Here is a 16,863-nt window from a genome sequence, read left to right as displayed (position 1 = left end):
GAAGTGAAAACACTAACTTGAAAAGAAATCTGCACCCCCATGTTCACAGCAGCATTATTTACAATAGCCAAGGCATGGAAACAAAAAGTGTCTATCAATAGATGAATGGATACAGATGTTGTATCATGTATATATCTCTACATATGTGTACAGATAGATACCCAGGCACACACAATGGAATATTACTCAGCCATTAAAAAAAAATGAGGCGGGCGCCTGGGTGGCTCAGTTGGTTAAGCAACTGCCTTCGGCTCAGGTCATGATCCCGGGGTCCTGGGATCGAATCCCACATCGGGCTCCCTGCTCAGCAGGGAGCCTGCTTCTTCCTCTCCCTCTGCCTGCCACTCCCCCTGCTTGTGCTCTCTCTCATTGTCAAATAAATAAATAAAATCTTCAAAAAAAAGTAAAAAAATAAAAAAATGAGGAAATCCTACCATTTGTGACGACGTGGATAGACTTTGAAGGCACTCTATGCTAAGTGAAATAAGACCTAGAAAGACAAATACTGTATATTCACATGTAGACTCTAAAAACAAAACAAAACTCATAGAAAGAGATTAGCCTTGTGGTTATCAGAGGAGGAGGCTGGGGGAGGAAGAGAGAGTTGGAGGAAGATGATCAAAAGGTACAAAGTTCCAGTTATATGATAAATAGGTTCGAGGGCTGTCATGTACAAGCTGATGACTATAGCTGACACTGCAGTATGCTAGCTAGGGAAGTTGTGAAGGAGGAAATCCTCAGAGTTTTCTTTTTTTCTTTTTACTTATATGAGAAGATGGATGTTAACGTATTGTGGTAATTGTTTCACAATGTATGTAAATCAAACCATCATGCTGTGTGCCTTAAATTTATACAGTGATATATATCAATTATTTCTCAATAAGACTGGGGAAAAAATAGTTAATCTCCAAGAACATGTGAATTGAAAAATTTTATGTAAATTACTTTCCATTTTTACACTACTAGCAGTTGGAAGAGACATATCATGAACAAAAACTTCAAAAGATTTACAATTGGGCACTCTTAATTGTGTTTATTCCAAACACTTTCCACATCAAAACGGATGTTTAAAATGAATAAATTTGATATTGTGAAGTAGCCCATCTTTAGTCCTGATGTTTATTAAATAGAAAGATTAAAAAATCATCCAATTATTCTTGGAAAATGTGCATGAATGTGTGGTATTTGGAACTCTATTTTAGAACCCAAATGTCATAGACATCTGGACACAAAAATTATGCAAGAGAGACCTTTAGAAATGTGTTACTAATTATTGACTCTTCCCTGCAACAACACAACTGAGCCTTTGTTATACGCACTATGTGCAGTACTGCTACAGACTGGCCTTTTTCACATTATGGTTTATTTTCATAAGAAATTTCTCATAACTAACATCACAAAGCACTTCATGAAGTTAATAATAAAGTGAGTAAGCCTCAGAAATAAGTGAATTATGTTAGCAGTGATGAATAGATAAAACAATAGCTTAGAAAAAATTGTATAAGAAAGGAAGAGGAAGAAATATGATCAAGCTAGCTCAAGAATTAGGCAACTAGGAAAATGCAGGGCAACTAGCTATAATGGAGAGGCCACGTGCAGCTGTGGAGTTAGGAGAACTGGATTCTAATACTGGTCTGAGAACTTACCAGATATTTGTGCTCTCTGTGCTCTAATTTATTATCCATAACATGAAAAGATGGTACTTTGTAGTATTTAAGATGTCCTTCTATTGTAAAATATAGTTTATAAGAGTTTAAAATACCATGAGTTCAACTACTATTAAGTAACAACTATATGCACCAGGAACAGTTCTCAGTGATAGTGTCTAAGAACCAGGCAAGATCCCGGTTCTCATAGAGCTTAAATTCTAGTGGTGAGAAAAGACAAACAGAGAAAGAGCTATAAACAAAATAGTCGTAGCTAGTAGCAGGAACTATGAAGAAAATAAGATAGGATTATATTCTAAAGAGGAACTGGGTGGTTTGGGGCAACATTACAGAGACAAGCAGGGAATGGCTAAGACCTAAAGAGAGAAAAGAATCCAGATTTGTGAAATCCAAGAGCCAAGACATTCCTGATGGCAGTTACAGTGCCAAAGACCTGGGTAGGGAACAGACTAGATTTCCTTGAGAAACACAGAGAAGCCAGTGGGGTTGGAATATAGAAATGAGTGGAAGAAGGACAAGGAAAAAAAGGTAAACTAAGTCATGTAGATCCTGGTAGGCAATGGTAGGAAGTTTGAATTTTATTTTTTTATTTTATTTTATTTTTTATTTTTTTGCAATGGGCAGCACCAGGAGAAATTTAAGCTGGAAAGTGACATGGTCTAATTTATTTAAAAATATCGCTTTGGCCACTGTCTTGGGGCTTGATTGCAGATGGCACAGGGAAAGCAAAGAAACCAATTTCAGAGGCTATTGTAAAATGCCAGGTAAGAGATAATGGTGACCTGGACTAAAATGAACAGGGAGAGGCCTGAAACGTACTGAGTGGTGATGTATTGGTCAAAATCCTCGTATTTAAATGTCTTCAGTGTTAACGTGATACTTTAGAAGCTGGCTCAGATTAACTCATAAATTTTGTAACTTTGATTTAAATTCAGTGAAAAATGAAGGAGGTCAGCGAGGATAAGAGTAATGCCAAATAAATGTCATTTGCTCTGAAAATTTCTGTGCTGAATTTGGTGCCATGCATATTTGGGGATTTTTACTCAGGTTTGCAAATACAGAAAAATGGAGTATTTAGAAAAAGAAATCATATATCTTTATGATAGTTTGATGACCAGCACACATTACAATAGGTACTGCTGTCTATATTTTTTAAAAATACATGAATCTATTCAGTAGTCTATTTTATGAAACATTAGAATAGATATTTTCAAAGGATGGTCTTCTTACTTTGAACAATTCCTCTAAACCAATTTGGTGCAATTAAACAGCTGGAACTGTCCTTTTTTTTCTTTCTTTAAGATTTTATTTATTTATTTGTCCGAGGGAGCGCACAAGCAGGGGTTGCTGCAGGCGGAGGGAGAAGCAGGCTCCCTGCTGACTAAAGGGCCCGACGTGGGACTTGATCCTAGAACTCTGGGATCATGGCCTGAGCCAAAGCCAGACACTTAACCGACTGAGCCACCCAGGTGTCCCAATTGGAGCTATCCTTAAAAATATATAAAACATATCAGTTTCTACTGCTGTTTCATTACATTTGTAAAGTAATATAGGAAAACACAGGTCAATAACAGTAGAAAATCAAGATGTGTACTCAATTCAGAGAGAGCTAAGGAATAAAGGCTGTTAAAATTGCCTGTTTCTTTTTTTTTTTTTAAGATTTTATTTATTTATTCATGAGAGACAGAGGGAGAGAGAGAGAGGGAGAGAGAGAGAGAGAGAAGCAGAGGGAGAAGCAGGCTCCCAAGGAGCAGGCAGCCCAATGTGGGACTCGATCCCAGGAACCTGGGATCATGACCTGAGCCGAAGGCAGACGCTTAACCATCTGAGCCACCCAGGCACCCAAAATTGCCTGTTTCTTATTTAAAAATATTAGCATTCTATATCAATATGTATAATATAAACAGACACTTCCTAGGTTTAAAAAATGTCATTTGTTGGCTGCTTACTTAAAACTTGGGAATAATTTTCCCATAGAAATAATATAACTTCCCAGGCCAGCTCAAAAATATCTGTTTATTATATGTAGTCAGTATTATATGGTCAAATATTAGTGAGTGGTACCATACCTTAAGGTTACAGGAAGCATAAGGGCCCCCTTATGCAAGAGGAATATAAAGAATAAAAATATTTCCATGCTTTTTCTAGATATAGGCATAACTCTGGAAAATTATTTTGCCATACAATAATTTTGAGATTCTACTGTCTCCTTCTGTGCAGCTCTCAGCCCTAAAAGTCCTGGGCTTTTAAATTATCTGGGCAGCTACTAGTTAATTAAACCCAGTTTTGTATACTCCCCAGATTTGCTCTTTACCCTCTAATTATCTGCCTCCTCTCCTGGCCAAAATGATTCTAGTTTTACCTCAGTGTCATTTAAAAGTTAGGAAAGCAATCTGACTAAACAACATATTAATCTATGACTTTTTTTAAAGATTTATTTATTTTTATTTGACAGAGAGACACAGTGAGAGAGGGAACACAAGCAGGGGGAGTGGGAGAGGGAGAAGCAGACTTCCTGCTGCGCAGGGAGCCTGATGTGGAGCGATCCCAGGACCCTGGGATCATGACCTGAGCTAAAGGCAGACACTTAATGCGGGATGTAATGTACAACTACCAGGCGCCCCTAAACAACATATTAATCTATAAATGGCTGGTCAATGAGTAAACTTCAGAACTATGTGTTCCTTAAAAATGGATGCCTGTTAACTTGAGTGAATCCCTAACATAAATTCAGGTAATCTAATAAAGTAAAAGAATTTTTACAGAATCTGGGATAGCATATATTAAAGGGAAAAAGAATGGAGCTGCATAATTTTTCCTACTTTCTTTACTTCCAGAATCTCAGCTTCTGTAAGAGGTCCGTGTATAAATTCCTTCATGCATTTTAACCGAGTAAGTCTTTACTACAGTTCTGTGAGTGGGTAATGTCCTACTTGCGGAAGAAATTGATATATCTCTACTATTCTCAGCCATATATTGAGGATCCATCCCCTTAGAATATGTCCCTGGTGAGCTTTTCCGGGAACCAAGCAGGGCTAAGTACCAATCCTTCACTCATCTAAGAGTCACCTTTTCCTCTCCACTCAAATAGTTCTTGAAATCTTTCATGTTTTCTATAGAGTTTTCCTAGGCTGGTCAGAGAACAGTAATTGCATATATGGTGCCACTCTGTCTGGAACTGAGATAGATTGCTTCCTATTTGGTGAGACAGGGTAGAAAAGAGTTCTAGACCAGTTTTTGTGCTGATGCAGTTACTAAGCTTAAGCAAGTCATTTCCATTTTGTGTGTCTGTTTCCTCATCCAACTGGAAGATGGACATGTGTGTATAGGGGGTTGTAAGGGATATGTAATACCTGGTCATCTTCTCTACCAAACTGATGTCCAGATCAAGTGAGATGATTTATCTGAAAACTCTTTCAATAAATAGAAAGCACTGTATTTTAAAACACAGCTATTTATTGAGCTCTCACTAAGTCCAGGTACTGTGCCCGGTACTTCTCTGTGCTTTATATCATTTAATCAACAAAGAAGAAGGTATTAGTAACCCCATTCTACAGAGGAGGAAATGGAGGCTTAGATTGGTTAAATGCCAGCAGTCCAAAGGATGTGGTCAGCTCTCTAGTCATGTGGCACGTTGGTGGGAGAGCCAGACTGTAAGCCCAGGCCTATCTGGCTGCAGCGCCCGTCCCTTTACCTGGTTTATACTGCCGCCCATTTCACACAGGGAAGTCAGTCCTAGCTGCCTCATCTCTTCTTATGAACCCTAAATACGCTTATCCCTAAAACATACAATCTCAATCCAATCTACTAATTTTATAGTGACTTATTCTACTCATTTTGCTATTCATGTGTTACCTGTCAGTGTACTGTGTAAAATTCATGAACTTCTTTAAGGCCCCTTTTCTCTAGTGTTCTTTACATCATTCCTGTGCTTATACAGACGTATAAGCAACCTTTCTAAGTATTTTATAATGAGGAGGGGGAAGAATCAAGAATCTAGGTTGGTGGGAGGGTGAATGAATCTATTGAAAAGGGTCCCCAAAACAAATGCTCCTCACAGGAACAACCGAGAATGTTCAGATTTCTAAGTGGCCTGCTATAGTATAGTTAAGCACCAAAATATGCTAATATTGTGTAAAGATAATTTTAAAAGTTGTGTGTGGGTAGTGAGTTGTGAGTCATATACTGAAAGAGGCTTAGCTTTTTTTTTTGTATTATATGAATAATTGGAATCACATTTCAGAAAAGTGCCCAAAATAGAGCAACTAGGATTAAAACCTTTAAAAAAAAATACATTGAAGGGATGCCTGGGTGGCTCAGTCTGTTAAATGTCTGTCTTCGGCTCAGGTCATGATCCCAGGGTTCTGGGATCGAGTCCCGCATCGGGCTCCTTGCTCAGCGGGAAGCCTGCTTCTCCCTCTGCCTGCTCTGCTACAGCTCTCCCTGCTTGTGCTCTCTCTCTGGCAAATAAATAAATAAAATCTTTAAAAAAAATACATTGAATAATTTTTTTCTGAGAAGCTGACATTGGTTTATACCTACATAGTAGATCAAAACCAAGTATTTTTTATCTCTGTTATACAGGTGTGAAACATAATGCAGATAATGCACAAGTTATGCCCTTCAAGGCCATGAATAATTGCGGCCAACCTTGGACAAGAAGTCGGGCATCCCAAGAGTGGAATTAAAAAAAAAAATGAAGTCAACTCCTGAGCTACACAGAGAATACCTGTACACACACTCTCTTCTGAGCCTCTGTGACCGCGGAAAACCATGGGGGAGATGATGCGAACAGAGAGCCTCTCTTCTAGCCTCTGGCAGTGAGTAATTCTTCTACCCAATATAACTTTATGAAGGTCACCTCCCATCTGCTTTTGAGTTGAGGCAGAAAGAGAAATGTTTTGGAGGGTCAGTATGAGAAAGATTCAGCTCTTTGTGTTTAATTTTGCCTCTTCCTTTTCAAAACGTTATCTTGGGACTGTAGTTGTCAAAACCATCGTGTCGAGTCTAGTCACTATCTAGGGAACTACTGTTAGGTATTTCCAGAGTGCTATTGCCTAGGAGCAAAAATTGGAAAGTATAAAAATATGGAAGATAAGATCTGTCTTCTATAGATGAGACCAGTTGTAACTGAATGCCTGAGAAAACTGCGACCATCCAAGTCTTATCAGAGTGATTGCCTTATTCCCCCATCTACGTCTAAGGTGATTGAGAGGAAGTAAAAATCATAACTAGGAGAACAAGGCCAGGCCAAGACAAAAGGCTGAGTAGCGAACTGTCAAGGGTGAGAGGGGGGAGTTCTGAGGTCACCTGTTTATTATGCCCTGTCTGAACAAAACAGAACAAGTCAAAATTGTTAGCAGACTGCAAGAATCTAGGCAGTGGGAAAAACCAAACTCATCTCCCCAAACAGAAGAGTTGGTAGTGTTTCTCCTGCACTGCTCAGGAGAAAGTCATTTACCCTACCATACGCAGTGTGTCCAGGTCCTGGAGAGTAAGTGTACTCTGTTGCAGTGAAGTCAGGAACATTTCATCTGGCTTTTTTTTTTTTTTTTTGGTCTGGAAGAAATGTCTCATAAGACTGGCCAGTTTCCCTTTGTTATGAGTCCACACTCAACAAGTGGCCCTCTGATTTCTAATTTTACCTCCTATTTAAGGCAGGAGTGGATATGAATAGCAAGGTCTCTAAACATGTCTATATCTTTTAGTGTTAATTAATACATTTGCATTTTGTTTTATATCTCAAGCTTTTATGACTATTGAGGTTAATAGCTACACCTAATAATTGAGTCAGTTCAAGTTCATTTTCAAAGTCAAATTTCTTGGACACACCTCGACATATCTGGACTAAAACCTAAAACACGTGATTAGAGCAGAATAAGGCAAATAGGTTGGCCAGCTAGGTTTTCTCTATGATTACTTTATGCCAAACAACAGGAAGAAGATTTTTGTGGTAGGTGAAACAATTTTTTGCACTTCATGACTGAAGACAAAGAATGAGCAAATGCTGTAGGTGACAGAGGCAATAACGCTGTTTCAATTCCAAGCATCTGGCTTTTGAAAACATTTGCATGAGAGTTAAAAACTTTTCAAGTTGTATGCATGCCCAGTATCATTTAACATAGCTAAAGACTGTTATACAATATTGAGGAATGCAATCAATCCTTAAGTTATGTGTCCTATTCCATGTTAGGCATTACGTACAATGTCTGGAAATCCTAACTGAACAAGGCACACAAATAAATAACTAAAATAATCAGTGATGAATTGTGAGATCATGTACAAGGCATAGTGATGGCAAGGGACAGAGAAGTCCCTGATCTTGGGGCTAAGACAGCTCCCTCTGAGCTACATTTTGAAAGAAATGCCATGTATTGCTGTCTTGGCTAAGGAGGAGAAAGGGAATTCTAGGTAGAGGAAATGGCTGGGAAGCAAAGCCTGGAAAGTATGAAACACATTGGTTTGTACAGCGCATTGCTGGAATATTGTCCAGGCAACGGGAAGAGGTAGAAGGCATGCCTGTTAATCACTTAATCAAGTGGGTGTTGGAGGGGTTGTTGGTGACACCGAAAATAGGGAAACAACATGACATTAAGAAAAGTGTCGCTATCGTGACAAAAAAGGCAAAGGTGAGCAGGAGAGAGGAAGACCAGCAAAGAGTATAGGTCCTGAATTAAGGCAGTTGTAATGAGACTGAAAAAGAAAAGGCAGGTTTGCGAACGGTTTGGCAGCTAGAATCGGGAGGGCTTTGTGACAGATTGTGTTTGGGGGCGACAGAGGGAGGAACTAGCATAACGCCTAAATTACTGGCTTTGGAACATAGGGATCTTTTATTATATCTTTCTCTAAACCATTATACATTATTCATTGTGAGATTGAAGATGTGCCTGTGTAGTGAAACATCATTCATTTCCGACTAAGGGAATCCCTAGATTAGAAATCAACCCCACCTACTCCCATCCATGCTTTTCCTGTCCATTTTGTGCTTTTCTCAGGAAGCTGTGAGATCTGGCTCCAGGGGAAAAACAAAAACAAAAACATGTATAACTAAAACAGACCAATCGTCCTAGAGAAAGAAAAATATGAAAGCCATAAGATACAATTAAACACATTTGGAATGCTTAGAACTAAGTGTCCATGGCTTTATCACAGACTGTAGCTGTGCTTGGTGTATATAGCTCTGCCTGGTTTCCATTAAGCAAAGAAACTGGCTTTCAATAGCAAAAATGTAAAAACTTATCAAGTTACAGGATAACCAGAGACTGTGCTTAAAAATTTAGATGTATATTAACAAAATTCCATCTTGATTTTTTTCTACTGGATGAAAATAATGAAGCAAATATATATTATTCTTTTTTTTTTTAGATTATTTATTTATTTATTTATTTATTTATTTATTTTGACAGAGAGAGAGAGACAACGAGAGAGGGAACACAAGTAGGGGGAGTGGGAGAGGGAGATGCAGGCTTCCTGCGGAGCAGGGAGCCTGATGTGGGTCTCGATCCCAGGACCCTGGGACCATGACCTGAGCCAAAGATGCTTAACGACTGAGCCACCCAAGCGCCCCAAATATATATTATTCTATTATGTATTGCATTCTCATATTAAGGATGTTGGAGGGTTAAAAAGTTTACAGGAATAATATTATTTCTCAGATATTGCTCAGAGTGTCATATTGCTTCATATCTTGGCTCTGTGTGACCATTAGGGGGGCATTCTAGTGTCGTGGTTGGTAAGCTAAGCTCTGGAGTTAGATTGCCCCAGATCAAACACTGACTCTGTCGCTTATGCTTCTGGGCACTTCATCAGTTGCCCCTGTTATTCTGTCACACACGTGAAACTCATAATATCAACATGATCTTTGGGCAGAGCCCAATTCCAACATAGAAATACTAGATAGAATTTGACTTAAAGAAATATATGATCTAATTCAGTGGTGCTCAAACTTTATTGGGTATTAGAATCACCTGGAGGGCTGGTTAAGACACAGATTGCTGGGCCCACCCCCACATTTTCTAATGTAGTAGATCTGGGATGGGGATCAAATATTTGCACATCTAGCAAATTCCAGGTGATGGTCTAGGGCCTATACTTTGAGAAATACTGATCTAATTGAAAAGTGAATTCTTTAGGAAAAAAAGAAGAGAGGCATAATAGTACTTAGAAAACATGAGTATAGGGGTGCCTGGGTGGCTCAGTCGGTTAAGTGTCTGCCTTTGGCTCAGGTCATGATCCCAGGGTCCTGGGATCGAGCCCCACATCGGGCTCCCTGCTCAGCGGGGAACCTGCTTCTCCCTCTCCCACTCCCCCTGCTTGTGTTCCCTCTCTTGTTGTCTCTCTCTCTGTCAAATAAATAAATAAAATCTTAAAAAGAAGAAAGAAAACATGAGTATACAGTTTGTCACAGTTTTATTTAGGAAGCTAGACTATAGATACTGGGAAATCCAGTGGCTGATGAGCCATTCATTTAAGTGAGAATCACTAAATTTGTTTTATTACTAGGATGACCTTGAGTTTCTGCCATTGTAGGAATGCTTCCCCATAATTAGAGTATGCATTAACCCCACTCAGAGAAACCAATTAATTCAACTCACCTTTTCCAGTATTTTAGGGTTTTATGCTTGAATCTGAACCAGACCAAACCATGAACCATCAACTGGTTATACCAGACTAATTTGTTGAACTCCAGCACTAAATTAAATCCCAGGGACGCCTGGGTGGCTCAGTCGGTTAAGTGTCTGCCTTCAGCTCAGGTTATGATCCCAGGTTCTGCAATCGAGTCCCTTGCTCTGCAGGGAGCCTGCTTCTCCCTCTGCCTGCTGCTCCCCCTGCTTGTGCTCTCTCTCTGACAAATAAATAATAAAATCTTCAAAAATAAATAATTAAATCCCAGACACCCTTATACCCTTTCCCTCAAGTGTGAGCCAAATGAAAGAGATTTGTTTTTTAAAAAAATGAACTAGTTCAAATTAGAAATAAACCTTTTAGTTTTTTAAAACAATTGAAATCCAAGATCATATTTCTTAACATACCAATTCATTAAAAGTGAAATGAAACAAAACAAAACGCTGTTTAAGATACCCCTGTACTAAGTAACAAGTAGTTGACTGAAATGCTAAAATAGTAAATCCCTCTAAGAGTCTGGGTCCCAGCAAGAAAGAACATTCCACTCATAGGGTTCAAATCAAGACACTTTAATGAAGGAATTCCTTGCGGTGATGTGGGAAGGGATTTAAGGAAACAAAAGAGTGATGTTGGGGAAGACAGGCAACAGCAGAAAGTCATTACCAAGGGGTCTAAGAGGCTGAGGAAGAACATGGCCTTTACTGAACCCAGTGAGAAGAGTCATGGAAAAGACAGGAGATTTAGTCTTGGGGAATGCCCCATCCCCACCCCACCCCCCTACACCACAACTACACAAATTAGAACAGGGTTGCTTAATCAAGGAGAAGAGAAGAAATACCCCAGCCTTTCTCTTCTCCCAGCCTCTGATCACTTCCTGATGCCTCCCCCTGTCTGAACTGAAAAATCTGGTGTCAGTGGAGCCCCAGTGACTGATCTACAGGGTCAGCTTCCTGGCAGGGCAGGGCAAGTGGTGGAGGCGAAATGGAGACTGACCAACACAATCTCCCTTTTCACTGAGTTAATGCTAGACATTAGACGAAGGATTAGTAGCTGAGTTAATGTATGTAAAATGCTTGGAGAAGTCCCTGGCAAGGAAGAAACACTGTACTCTGAAAGTTAGCTGTTATTGTTGCTACAGGTTGGCCCTGTTTTGTGGATAAGGAAACTAAGGCTCATGGTCTTTAAGCAACTTTTCCTTGGTTAGCACTAGTGACAGAGCCCACACTCAAATGCAGGTTTTCAGATTCCAATTTTGTACAAATTCTGCTATGAAAATTGACTATCACAACATGTAAGGTAATGTGTTGCATACATAATTAATTTTATAATTTCTTGCTTTTAGAAAAAAAGCATCCTTATTTACTCTCTGGACCTGACTAAAGAAATCTGAAACCAAATTAAGATCTTATATATATAAATAAAATAAAATGAACTATTATTTCAAAGACAGTTCTGCACATATAATGATAGTTATAGTAATAGTAATGGTGATATTAGTAGTAAATGTAATAGTTGTTAAAATTTTTGAATGTTTAACTTTATATCTAGTACTATGCTATTTTTCATGTCTTGTACTAATATAACCACTAACCTATGTCACTTTTTTTTTATTTGAGTATAGTGGACACACAGTGTTACATTAGTTTCAGGTGCATTATGCTATGCTCACCACAAGTATAGCTCCCATCTGTCACCATACACTGCTATTACTGTACCATTGACTATATTCCTAATGCTGTGCCTTTTATTCCCTTGACTTATTCATTCCATAACTGGAAGCCTGTATCTCTCACTTCTGGGCAATTTTGCCCATTGCCCCCCACACACACATAACCCATTTTTTATTTCCTGTTTTTCTTTCTTTCTTTCTTTCTTTCTTTCTTTCTTTCTTTCTTTCTTTCTTTCTTTCTTTCTTTCTTTCTTTCTTTCCTTCCTTCCTTCCTTCCTTCCTTCCTTCCTTCCTTCCTTCCTTCCTTCTTTTTTTTAACTTGGGAATAGTCTACTTGGAGGATTTTGCAATTGGTGAGTTAAATAAATTTTACCTTACTCTGCTCGCCCTTGTCTAACCATTTAAGGTTTTATAAAATCATTTAAAATGTGATGTATATAGTATCTTCAAAAGAAAAAAAACCTCCCAGATAACAATGTATTTTTTCCCTGTAACTGTTGGAGAACGTGTTCATCCCATTATCCTGCCATGATACAAAATTAGCCCTAAGGCCAGAGGCATGAATTGGCCATGCATTCAGTATTTGATTACATGAAATAAGACATCTCGAAAATAAACGTAAGTTAGCTTCTTATTTGTGTCAGGTCAGCTTTTTTGGCAACAGATTTTAAACAATGAGATAACCATTTACCCTTACGTCTTTGCATTTTAGGTTTTTAGAGTTTCAATTCAAAGAAGGTGTAATCAGTAAGCTGAAAAATCACATGTACATTTTCAGTCAGCTAAAGAAACAAACAAAAAATGTTTTTTTCAGTGGAGATGATTTCTATCCTGTCACACTGTCAGTTTTTCTCTGATGATGGAGGAATTATCAGACAAGGACACTCTGACCAGTGGCTCATGATGAAATTTCAGTTCTTTCTTGGCAGTCAAGTTTCAGAGTTGTCAGTAAGAGTCCTTGTCGCAATAGCATTAGAGAGATGTCTGTACTTTGAAAATCAACCACATGAAAGAAAACAATCTTAGATGTATACCCTGTGCTTCACTTTCTACTTTGTTGTCTACTTACAGCATAGGTTGGCCCAAAAGAAGTTACCTAATTATAGTATAAGCTGAACCATATGAAAGTCCAATATTTGGCCAATTATTGATTGCTAAATGCCAATTTGATATCGGACAGCAATGTCATATGGTTTGTCTTAGGAGTTCTGATACTGATTGAAGCAGTCCATGCCCATGGAACACTGACATTTCATTTACAGCCTCTTGTAAAACTCACACTGTTGGTAAACATACTGTCTCTGCACATTCGACAAATGAGGGTCACTTTTAATTTTTCCCCTTTTGTTGAGGATTTCAGGCAAATATGAATGTCCAAGAAATCTCTGCAATTGAGATTTTAAGGTGTTTCTAAAGGGTTTATACATGTAAAGTGTCTACCCAAATTCCTGGCATATGATAGGTGCTCAGAATTATTGAGTTATTAGGTCACTAGTCTGAGTATATCTAATGGTAATATAGTAGCATACTGTGATATGGTCTTTACTGATTACACAATGCTGTTACATCCATTATTTTACTTAGAGTCAACTTCCTAACACATTCAACTGACATGTCAAATCATATTCCAAGTTTAAAAGGCAGTATTGCATTATTACATAAATACTCTTCTAGTTAGAGAAGCTGAAAAGAAAAGGAAAGGACTTTTTATGCATTTGTATAAACTGGATATTAGAAAATGTCATAGTTATGTTTATTTTTCTGGTGAGATTGGGAGGTGATTTCTTACACACAGTTGTCTGTCTTGTGGTGAACTTGAGGCATTGACTTATGTGATTAACAAGGAAACATCAGCATTTATAAAGAGTTTTGAGGAGTGAGATACCGATTTTATAATTATGGCACTATACTCCAATTCTCATTTATTGTGTCTACCCAAATTCTTACAATTTGACAAGTTCACTAAAACCCCTGTATGTTAGTTTCTCTTTGATGTTACTATAACTGCTCTTAAATACAGAGGAAACTGTGTGATGCAACAGGCGGATGGGCAGATGAGTCAGCTGTCCGTGCCTGCTGTACACATGGCCCACAGGTGTTTGTTTGGCTTTGGTATACTTTATGGACAGAAGTTTTTAAAGGGTCCCACACCACTTTGCGAATCTATTTTTTCTGCAGTTCCTTTGTACCAACCACATCTACAGAACAGGCCCTAAAGTTTAGAAGTTTTAACCTCCAGAGGAGAGGAAGTTTGGTGATTTCCTCAGCAGTTTGGAGCCAAGTCAGATCCCAGGACTTTGCAGGTGCAGATTTACAGTGCAGATTAGATTCAGCAGGTCTGTGACCTGGAGCGTTGCATGTTTAATAAATCCATAGGGGGTCCTGATGCTGTTGCTCAATGGACCACTTTACTCTGAGTAGCAAAGAATGAGACATTTCTACCTTTTTGACCTACTGGTATCTCAGAAGTAATGAGACCAATCTCAGACTTACCATCTTCCTCCCAAAACCAGACAGTCTTCCTCTTGAGTTCTTTTTTTTTTTTTTAAAGATTTTATTTATTTATTTATTTGAGAGAGAGACAATGAGAGAGAGCACGAGAGGGAAGAGGGTCAGAGGGAAAAGCAGACTCCCTGCTGAGCAGGGAGCCTGATGCGGGACTCGATCCCAGGACTCCAGGATCATGACCTGAGCTGAAGGCAGTCGCTCAACCAACCAAGCCACCCAGGCGCCCTTCCTCTTGCGTTCTTACTAATTTTTACCTTAACTAATTCTCCACCAAACCTCAGAGTAATGCAAGGCTCCTTCTTATGCCTCCCACTACCACATACAAAACAGTTTTGAAGTTCTGATTCTTCCCCCATGTCTGTTAAGCCCATTCCTTACTTTTCATTCTGCCGCTACTACTGGACCAGACTCTAGGACCTCTCATTCGTAACTGCTCAGCTAGCTCTTCCCATCTCCACTCAGCCTACCCCACTCCATTCACAACTGCCATTCTAAAAACCAGTGCTTAGGGGCACCTGGGTGGCTCAGTTGTTAAGTGTCTGCCTTTGGCTCAGGTCATGGTCCCAGGGTCCTGGGATCAAGCCCCGCATCGGGCTCTCTGCTCCGTGGGAAGCCTGCTTCTCCCTCTCCCACTCCCCCTGCTTGTGTTCCCTCTTCAATGTGTATCTCTCTCTGTCAAATAAATAAATAAGTTCTTAAATAAATAAATAAATAAATAAATAAATGTGCTTATTTATAGTAATAGTCTGCTGAAAACCCATCTAGAATAGAGTCTAGAGGACTTTACCCAGAACTCCAAGCCCCACTCTCCGGCCCCTTTTTTTCCATGCTTATCTCCTTATGTATGTTCTTACATGCAAACCTTATGGATTACCTGAATACTTTTGGTGCTTTCAGTTCTCCTGACTGTCCCAAGTTCCTGTGTTACTCCAAGTGTCATATGCATGCTACAAGATGTAAGCACCTAAAAGAGCCTGGAGTGAACAGCTTCAAGACCCAAGTGGCATTTCATTGGGCCTCGAGGGTAATAAGGATTTCTACAGAGATTATTAACTGTTTCTTTCTACATTTCTGTATTGTTGGACTTACTTAATGGACATTCGTCATTAAAAAAAAAAGAAGAAATTCAGTAAGTTTAAATTTTTAATGAATAGATTAATAACAACAAAAGAGCATCCCTTGGGCTTCTGTTCCCATTGCACAATCCATAACCAAGCAGGTATCCCATTGCAATTATTTTTCTTGTTTCTGTTTTACACCAAGCTTCTCCCCAGGAGGGAGCATGCCTTGTTCATCTTTGTATCTCCAGCATTGAGTATAGTGTGTAGTACCAGGCAGGCATTCAATCAGGAGGATCCAGGGTTTGGAGCCTGAAGTTTATACAATATAGGAGCCCCTCTTGAAGAAATAGAGTTGAAAATTTTCTCTAAATTTTCAAAAACATATGATCTGGAGAAATACATTGCTAGGGCCCCTTATAGGATCTTGGAAGGGGGCCATGCAAATGTGGGGGTTGGAGGTGGGGCGGTAGATCCCAAAGCTTAAACTGCTTTAACCCCATAGTATAGCCTCTTCTGCTCCATAATTTTTTTCTGTTGTTGGGTTAGCATTATTATTTTAATGAAAGAAAGATTGAGTGAATCTTTTTTTCCCCCATGTACAAGTCATCTTTTATTGAGTGTTAATTCTAAAATAGAATATGAAAGAACTCAAGGGTGCTAGGCAAAGGTCATGGTTGGGAATGCAGAATGTGCCTCCACACTGGGCCTTCTTCAGTGGTGCTTGCCTAGCCACTCATGTTTGTGTTCCTTGTAGCGATGACAGTAGTTGAAACGCACATAAGCGGGCGCCTGGGTGGCTTATTCATTAAGCGTCTGCCTTTGGCTCAGGTCATGATCCCAGGTCCTGGGATCAAGTCCCGCATCAGGCTCCCCACTCAGCAGGGAGTCTGCTTCTCCCTCTGCCTGCCATTCTGCCTAATTGTGCTCTCTCTATCTCTCTGTCAAATAAATAAAATCTTTAAAAAAAAAAAAAAAAGAAAAGAAAAGCACATTAGCTGCCAGCACCATAGAAGTCCCAAGGACACCCGCTTTCTTCACATTAACATACTTGATGTAATACCAGCAGTAACCTCTTTGAAATGCTCCAGCAGTGCCTTTAGGATGAAATCCCACATCAGTATACAGCTTGGCAGCTCTCCTAGTTTGACCACCACGAGCTGCTTCTCCTTCACGGGTATGGATGACGCCATCTTGAAGTCCTGGGGGTCTGCTATCAATACTGAGTGAATCTTACTGATTCACTGTAATTTTCACATCTGTGACCTTTCATGTTGTCCTCTCTGAGCATGGGGCACCTGGCATCCATCTGAGGGTGTTCCACTTTTAGGAAACC

At 39.3% G+C, this 16,863-nt stretch overlaps 2 long non-coding RNA genes and 1 pseudogene across 8 annotated transcripts in view; 1 reads left to right on the top strand and 2 right to left on the bottom strand.

Annotated features, from left to right (window-relative positions):
* The window catches only part of LOC141372736 (uncharacterized), an 823,585-nt gene that overhangs the window by 658,642 nt on the left and 148,080 nt on the right, over positions 1-16,863 (bottom strand). The window lies entirely within an intron of this gene.
* LOC112823178 (uncharacterized) overlaps positions 1-16,863 on the top strand; it is a 166,191-nt gene that overhangs the window by 37,760 nt on the left and 111,568 nt on the right. For 6 of the 7 annotated variants that reach the window (XR_012378241.1, XR_012378240.1, XR_012378245.1 and 3 more), the window contains exon 4: positions 6,252-6,487. This is a non-coding gene — a long non-coding RNA (uncharacterized lncRNA). Of the gene's footprint in view, positions 1-4,504; positions 4,560-6,251; positions 6,488-16,863 lie in introns of all 7 variants that reach the window. The other variant, XR_012378243.1, reaches the window with a different exon arrangement.
* LOC141372872 (ATP synthase F(0) complex subunit f, mitochondrial pseudogene) lies at positions 16,213-16,794 on the bottom strand (annotated as a pseudogene).

This window comes from Callorhinus ursinus, unplaced genomic scaffold, assembly GCF_003265705.2.
Source record: "Callorhinus ursinus isolate GAN/ISIS: 27379988/994484 unplaced genomic scaffold, GSC_fseal_2.0 scaffold5, whole genome shotgun sequence".
In the NCBI taxonomy this organism is placed as follows: Eukaryota; Metazoa; Chordata; class Mammalia; order Carnivora; family Otariidae; genus Callorhinus; species Callorhinus ursinus.
Note: the sequence above shows the minus strand (reverse complement) of the source record. Positions and strands in the feature narration are given on the sequence as shown.